Below are 8,706 nucleotides of genomic sequence, written 5' to 3' on the forward strand. Positions count from 1 at the left end.
TCTCTTTTGTAAAAGTATAAATTTGGCTGTTAGAGTGAACATTTTTGTTTAACTTTTTATGATAGTGCCAGATGAGTTGTTCTTTTTTCTCTTTTATGCTCTTTGAAATGTATTTTGCCAGCTTCTTTTATGCTATATTAAAATTGCTAAGTGTTTCTAAAAGCTGTGGGTTTTTAAAACAATTTTTCTCTGGTAGCTTTAGCTGTGCAGGTTTGGGGGTTTTTTTTGGGGTTTTTTTCTGGTTTTTTTTTTCCTGTGTCAACTTTTCTGTTGTTCTAGTGGATGTGTGTACTGTTTTCAGCTCCGTTGGATTTCAGAAGAGGGAGGGAGCGGAGGAAAGCCAATGCATGATGTAGTATAACCATTTGCCCTGGCTCTTTGTGACTTTCTTTTAATGATTTCTCTTCCTTCACCTTCCTTCCCCCGATGTACTACTTTTCTAGGATACTGCTTTGATACGTCTCAAAATGTTTTTTAAAAAACAGTGGTGACCATCGTTAACTAAGGATCTTGGCACTCTTAGCTTGCCCAAAGGCTTTCTTATACTCTGAATTGCGATGGTATATCTGTCATAAAGAACAAATATTGTGGAAGTTGCCAGTATGCCTGTGAACAGTAGACGTGACAGATCCATAACACTAGCAGTGTGCTGCAGCTGTATTAGTCATCTTACCATATCAGCAGTGAAAGAACCAGGCCTTTGTGAACATAAACCATGAAAGCAGATGTTCAGATACAATTGCCAAGTGGGTAAAAAATGCTGATCACATACATACACTCTGAAATACTGTAAATATTATCCTATGAGAAAATTATGACAAATTAACATTTGTACAGACTCACACTGCTACTGTAATGCTTTAATAACAAAAGACTACAGTGCCCACGGTTTTCTTCCCACTGGAAATGGAATAGAATGCAGCGTATGCTTTCACTGATAGAAATTAAAAGTAGTCTGACATTAATTATTAACATTTAAATCACATTTTAAATATTAAATGCAAGAAAAGTCATATTATTTCCCTGGGAAAGGTAACTGCTTTCAGGGTCTAATGACAATAAAAGTAGCTTTCAGTGCTGCTAACATTCAGGGCTTCTTGCCCTCCAAGGGCCCCAGAGGCCCTCAAGTAGCTGGTAAGGTGTCCTGCAAGCAGCGGCACTGGATGGATTTTAGAGCAATTCAAAGATCTTTAGTTCACCTAAAACATTCTAAGAGTGGTAATTAGACAAAGGATACAAAATGTTCTCCTTTTTAGAAAAGTCAGGATTTAAGATACTCCTGCAGGATATATCAGTGGTTTTTGGTAGGGTTATATCTGAGTGTACTCTCCCATTGTGTGCTCTGTGGATCTGCACGTGCCTCTCATCACACAGGTGAAGAAGCTGCCGAGTAAAGGGCTGCAGGATGGGGAACACAGACAGTATTTGGTTTACATGGCTTTTAGTTCAAAGACAATTATTTTGCTTAGTTTAACTTTTTTTTTTTTTTTTTTTTACTGAAACAACAATACAGTATGAACCCCTACTGTTTCTAGATAAATAGAATTCAATAATTCAGATACTGTGGAGGAATGCCTAGTGATTCCCTGTACGATTGAAAGTCATTAGACCAAACATTTGGCATTTTAGTGCACTGAAATCAGAGACATTAGATGAGCAGGAATCTAGCTAGTGCGTCACTATCTCAAAAATCATTATGGGATTAATTAAGATATGCCCACTCACAACTTGAAAAGCGATCAGTCAAAAAAAGGAAAAAAACCAGTCTTGGTTTTGCAAGTACCGTAAGGCAATATATTTAGACATCTGTGAGGATCTGTAAAAAGTGGTTCGTTTCCAACAATGCTGGCCTCCTTTTGATTTTTTGAGATGAGTATGAACTGTGGCAGTAAAATAAAATATTTCTGTTGGAATTGCTTTCAGGGTAAGCACTCAGTATTCACATATTTTGTATTTACCATAACAAGTCATTCACTTATTCATTCATTCATTTATGAAAGGGCTTTGCTATTCTATATTTATTATGAGCTCCCTTGGCTCAGTTTCCAGTTTTATAAAGGACTCTCATGAGAGATTTCAATGATAGCAAATACCACAAACTGCAAGGGAGCCATTTCTTGTGTTGCCCTCACTGCAGATGAAAGCCCTTTATAACAGATAAGGTCAGAAGCAGGTAAAGCTTTATTCACATTGGACAAAACACTGAAAAAGTGTTTTCTACATCCTCAGCAAATAATGGAGTTGTTGTTTAGGCGCCATTTTGTTTTGTAAATAAACAAATGAGGGTATTTATTGAGTTTTCAGTATCAGCACCTGATTTGTCTTGTTTCTTCTCTAACCTCAGCTAAAACAATGTTGAGCTTTCTTAGTTTAAAAGAATATTGGGTCTAGCAGCCCAGATTTATATCAGCTGTTTCTGTATGTGGCTTTGGGTGGCTGCCTATAATCCATATTCTTCAAAGTGAATTTCCTTTAACTGTAGAAAGTGGCATGACCTGCAGCATTATGAAAATATTTCTGCTTTTTTTTGCATATTAAGGGAGCTTTTAGAGCCAGCATTACTCCTGTGGGGTCTTTGCCTGTGCCTTTTTAAAGAGAATGTTTCTTGGACAATTCTGGAGGTCTCTTCCCACCTTAATTGTATTGTGAAGCCAAGAGAAATGTTACCTCTGATAGTTTCTATCAGAGAAGCTAATGAGATTGTTTGGATTGAAATTGTAAGAGGTGTTACTGGCCTGTCAAGTAGCATTGCTGGACATGAAGGGTGCTTACACAGTCATTTTCCTTGGAGGAGAGCATTTTTCAGCACTTCTTCACCATGTTCTCCAGAGGTTACTCTCCAGTCTTAACAGGTACCAAAGTTCAGAGAGGCAGGAGAGGAAGAAGTGTAAAACTGCATTTCCATCTTATACTAATTAACTAAGTGTATATCAGGTATGTGTTACCCTCACACTAGAAATAAACTATACTGCAGCAAGTGGCAAAGAGCCTTAAGAAAATCACCATTAATGAGTTCACAGTGTTTGGCATTGGTTTTCTATTTGTTATATGGAATAAAGCCTTGAATGAATCAGTGATCAATACTATTTTCTCTAGTTTTGTTAGATGTATCAGACTGTATTTACCTTGTTTGTTTACCAATTGCTCTAACTATCTGTAAAGGATTAGTCGGTGGAACAGGGGCTGTAATCAAGATACCACTCTTCTAATTGGGTGTGCAGACTGTCATACAGTGCAGCCATTACCTCGCCTGTTTATCCTAGCTTAATCTTGGAGCAACTTTGACAAGACAAATTGAGAGCCCTTCTCCAGTGTAAACTGTAGCCAGGGAGTTAAGGCACTTGTCTAGGAAGCAGAAGACCACTGTTTAAATGCTTGCTGCACAGCCATAAGAGAGAGCATTTGAACCAGGGGTTTGTTCATGACCTAGATGTCATTATTCCTATGGAGAGCGTTGAAGTTTCCATGTTCATCAGGGTTTTTCTTTCCAAATTTTTATTGCTGTTATTAAAATGCATTCAACTGATATAAAACAGGGCTAGGGATGGGAGGGGAGAGGATTGGCTAATCTGCTCTTTCCAATGTGTTTGGTTTTTTATGTTAACCTGGAATATTCTTAACTACAGGTGAACTTCAAAAATCGTTTGTTCACATAGTTGTAGTTTGAAGGCATTCAAAGTGACTGTTTTCACATTGCTTAAAGGGAAATATTATACCAGCCCAAGTTCATTGAAAATTTGCTGGAGGTTCATCTGAAAGGTTCATGAACCTTAGCTACTTTCTCAGCAAACTTGCGTTGGTTTTCAACCATGTCACACCATTTGACACGAGCAGACTCTTTTATGTGTTTGGAGCAGATAAAAAAAAGTTCCACCCCTATGCCCTGCTGTCTTATCTGTATTAATTAACTTACTCTGTAAACAAAGATGCTTGTAGGTGATCTCTAAATAGTCCAGCAGAGAATATTTATTAAGTGAAAAAATGGTAACCTAAAATGTGTGAGTATTTTGAAGGCTTAAACACTTACAGATATTTGCATAAAAAACCTATGCAAATCCTGCCCTGCAGAGTGTTATTCTTACATTATTCAAATTACAAATTCACTGTTAGATTTATTTAAGAAATTAACTGCATCATCAAAAGCAAGAGAGATGACAGCAAATGCACAGGTGAAGCAAAGTCTTGTAGAGAGGTGTGAGGGGCTGAGACTTGTAACAGTAGGAGGTCTCGGGGAGTTGCAGTGCATGAGCAATGAATGTCAAGCAACACAGCTGGCCTAACTCGCCCAGTACCATTCTTTCTGAACTCAATTTCAGAATCCAAATTGGACAGAAAAATGGGCACACCTAGAGTAAAATGCTAGTCAAGTCAACAGTGAACACCACCACAGTTTTCTGATGTGAACTGTAAACAGCATTACAAGAAACTAGTGAAAGAAAAAGAATTAGAAATCCATAACGTGCGAGAGAAAACCATAACCATGACTGTCTTTTATTCAGGTTTTATGTTCGATTATAAACAACTGATTGCAAGGCTTCTTTGTGCAGAAAATTACCTTCTTTGCGTGAATAACTTAGGAAAAGATAACCCTTTCATTGCTGCCCTTCAACATGCCTTGTATTTTACAGTCCTCAATTGTTTGAGAAGCTGGACCATACTAGGAGCATTTTCTCAAGAAGCTGGCGAGGAGGCTAATGCAATTGCTGGACTTGATGGAGAGTGAGCAGCGTAAATTACATGCTTTGGTGAATGTATTGGAGAAACTAATATTCACCCTGATTCTTCATCTAAAACTGGCAACGCTTCTTGACTTCCATGATGTTTTGAATCACTTAAATACTTTTCATTCTTCTAATCTAGAAATTGTAACACTCCAATTTAAAAGACAACTGCAAATTTCCCATATATAAAAAGACATAAATGTATATAAATAATAGGTTTTTACCTTTGTTTAGGAGAATCCTTGTATCTCTCAAATGTGTCGAGAGATAAATGCTGAACATGTTCATAAATGTCAAAATACATTCTCTTGAGTCACTGTCAAATTCAAGTTTCAATCTTAAAGTAATTTGTGAAGGAATTATTTGGATTATTTCTTTATCATAGGAAAAGAATTTTTTTTCAAAGAAGGTTTTATCAAATAGCAGCCTTTTTTTTAACTTAAAAAAAAAAAAAAAAAGTTCCTGTGCAGATACTAACTGTAGCAAATTTGAACAGATGAGGGACTGACTCTCAGACCAGGGGCTGTCAGGCATGAGCTGGTTTGCACCAATGCTGTGTAGGGGAAGAAGCCTCTAGAGCAAACTGTCCACGCTGCACAGAATTTCACCCTGGTTCTCCCCATGTGGTTCCAAGGTAGTAATACTTAATATTTCATGTGTTTCAGTTCAGTGTCTGTAACACTGCAAGATACATGTTGCAGTCTGCCAGGGTGTTCTTACCACAAGGCCAAGAGCACTCGCTTCCTGTACTGTGGTGTGACCGGAAGACTTGCAGGAGTTTTAGTGTGTGCAGATCATACTGGAGGACTGTGCAGGACAGAGGGACTTAAACCTCATGCATTCCTGGCCACACCATCTTTTGACAGTGATCCATAAGTAAACTAACACCTGAATTTGCCCAGGTGTTGTGGAGAGGTGACTGGAACAAGCCAGAATAGAGGCAGGGACAAATCATCAGTTGCGTAGTCAAGGGCTGTGGTGTTGCATTCACTCCTTAGCCCTCTCATTGAGCGGTATGGACGTGTCCATTAAGATTGGGAAAACAAACACTTTCGAAAGAGAATTCTTTCAAGCAGAAGAAATCAAGGCAACCTGATCATGTCAATGAAAAAGCTGGTTTAATGTTGTTATCCCTTCCTGAACTATGTGGGATACTTCTGCTTTGATGACATGTTTGAGGGTGGATTATAGCTTGCCAGTGTTTAAGCTCCTTGGTTCAGTTAAAGCTCCATGGCTTCTCATGGTTATCACACATGAAGGAAAGTGGGCACGCTGATTTTGAAACAAAATGGTTGATATCTGCAGATGCTTTTTGCATGTGCCAAAGCAGAAAACAAATCCAGAGGCATTTTTCAACAGTTTGGCCCATAAACTTTTCGGTTTGTGAAAACCATAGGAGACTGTGAGAGACTCTAGATTAATTTTAAAAACTTGGCATATGAGATTCAGCTTGCATAAATTTAAAGGTAATGTGCACTGGCAAAAACAATCCAAACCTCTCATGTTGCTGAGCTTTAAACTTTCCTGTTCCTCTGAGAAAAAGTAATTCTCATTGTCACCGGTAAACTAGCAAAGTAAAAATCTCTCCAGAATATGTCAACAGTAGAAAAAAGAAAAAATTAGATCTTCAATTCATTAAGGAAATGGAAAGCAATACAGAGAAAGTTAAAATTCTATCGTCAGTGACAGTCATGGGCCTTTGCTTGGAATGTGAATTCCACGTTAAAAAAAAAAACAGAAATAATTCTGAAAAGATCCAGAGGACAGCAAGGCTAATGTTATGTTTTGAATTGCTTGTAAGCACTCCTTGCAAGTCTTGTCTTAAACGGAATGAAAGAAAAAACCCCCTATATTAGAAGAATCAGTCATAATTCAGTGTAATTGATGGCAGGTAAAGTAAGATAAATTGTAGAAGTATTTCATTAGAGTACATATAGTCAACTTGTGAAATTCCCAGCCAGGTAGGGTGAGAGCTGAACATTATAGCTGAATATTATTCCTGTTCTTAGGATAAGACTAGTGTAATTTTTATGGCCAGTAATCATATTCACAGTCATGTCTATTAAGACATATAGAGAATCAAATTGAATGTAGTAGACTGTAAGTTGCTTGCCACAAGTATCAGCAAATACTTTTTTTCCATCTCTCCGTATAGAAAACATAACATAAGTTGTCATTACCACTGAACTATTTAGCCCTTTTATTCCTGTTCTCAACATTTTTTCCACATGTCTATACCCTCCAAAAAGGAGATTGTTTCTCAAAGAAGCTGCAAGTTTTTCCTGTGACACATGATTGCAAGTATTTTGCCCAGTCAAAAATGCAGTTGTTCCTTGCCAGTTGTGAACTGTGCATTCAGTCATACAATTAAGGACAGTTTGGTTCATGTGATGGAAGGATTGCCCTTCATTAGGCGAAACTGCCTAAATCTCCTGTTGCATCTGGTCATGTCATGCATGGGACACAGACGGTGCCCCAGTGATGAACTAGATGTGCATGGGTGCACTTCATGATATGACAAGGGAGTATTTGCATTTTATTATCAGATGCTCTTTCTTGATTATGCAGAAGACAAAAGGCGCACAGCACTTGAGAAAGGATCCAAAAGGATCTGTCAAACCTCTTGTCTGTTCTTCACTTATGCCAGAGCCACCCATTATAAAATGGACAGCAAGGAAAAAGCTGCAGGCCAGATGACCTTGTCTGCTGTGTTGGATCCAGCCAAGGTAGCCCACGTGATTTCATCGTAACTGCTGTAGTGAATGCTTAGACCAGTGCTATATACTGACACATTTTCTTGAGCTGTGAGGGAACGATGACAAGGATAGGTTCATGTTCATATGGCTGTTTTATTTTGTTTCACATTAAAAATATCTAAAGGCAAAAAGCAAAATCATCTTCCTGATGTGTTTATAGAGGTTGGGCTTTTGCTCCAGTAAGATTTATCTGTCTGTTGGATTTTACTGTTGCTGTTCTCTTAAGTGTTTTAAGTTACTGGAGTATAGATGAACTTTTCCACCTTTTTAAGGAATACCTTTTTCAGCAGTGAAACATGTATGTTCAATTATTAAACTTGGTGGTTCTAAACTGCTAAACTTTGGGCTTGCTGAGGTTTGAAATGGGTGAAGATCAAGTGGCTTTCAGAAATACCCCCTTCCTACCCCACAATGTCTCTAGACCTGCAGCTTTGGATCTTGTACTTGTTTGCTCTTCCACATGCAGCGTGGAGCCCTATACAGGCTTGCTCAGAGATCCAGGGGGCTATACCTGTTCTTAATATACTGTTCACTTCTAAATAATTCTTGCAATATGAAATGAAGAACCAATAGTATTAGCTGTCATTCAACATGGCTGTATATATGAATGGTTCATAGGGGAAGATGATTTTTCTGCAGCTTGCTTCGTATTTCTGGAGCAGTTAGGAATAATGATAAGCGAATTCATTAGCAAACTTCACATTGACTCTGTATTACATACCAGTGAACGGTAAATTTGGTTTCTCTTTCAATCAATAAACTTAGATATTCTGATACCAGGCTATATGAGGCTTGGAGGGATTAACTTGCACCCATGAGAACAGTGTGTGCTAACCCTAAATACCCACAATTGTAATCAACACCGCTTCACATTCCATATGAGCATTCAAACTCCTATCAGATTCCCCTATCTAATCACCCCAGTCCCTCTTCTCAAAATCCCAGGTGTTAACAGAATAAACCATTCAACTGAATAAAGGGATGGTGAACAACAAGTAACATACTGAATGGATAAGTCCAGTGACTCAGTTGGTCACTGACCAATGGCCATCCTTTCAAAGGGAAAAGGAGCATTTGTGTCTGTGAAAACTGGACACAGTACGGCTTAACTGAGAAAGAATCAGTGTTCTTATTTTGTAGTAATGAATTAATATATATATAATATGAAAGTTGCCTGCTTATGTTGTGATTTCCTCAAAAGTTTCTCCAGCTAAAGCCATAGCTTAAGT

The sequence above is a fragment of the Accipiter gentilis genome, chromosome 9, assembly GCF_929443795.1.
Source record: "Accipiter gentilis chromosome 9, bAccGen1.1, whole genome shotgun sequence".
Lineage (NCBI taxonomy): Eukaryota > Metazoa > Chordata > Aves > Accipitriformes > Accipitridae > Astur > Astur gentilis.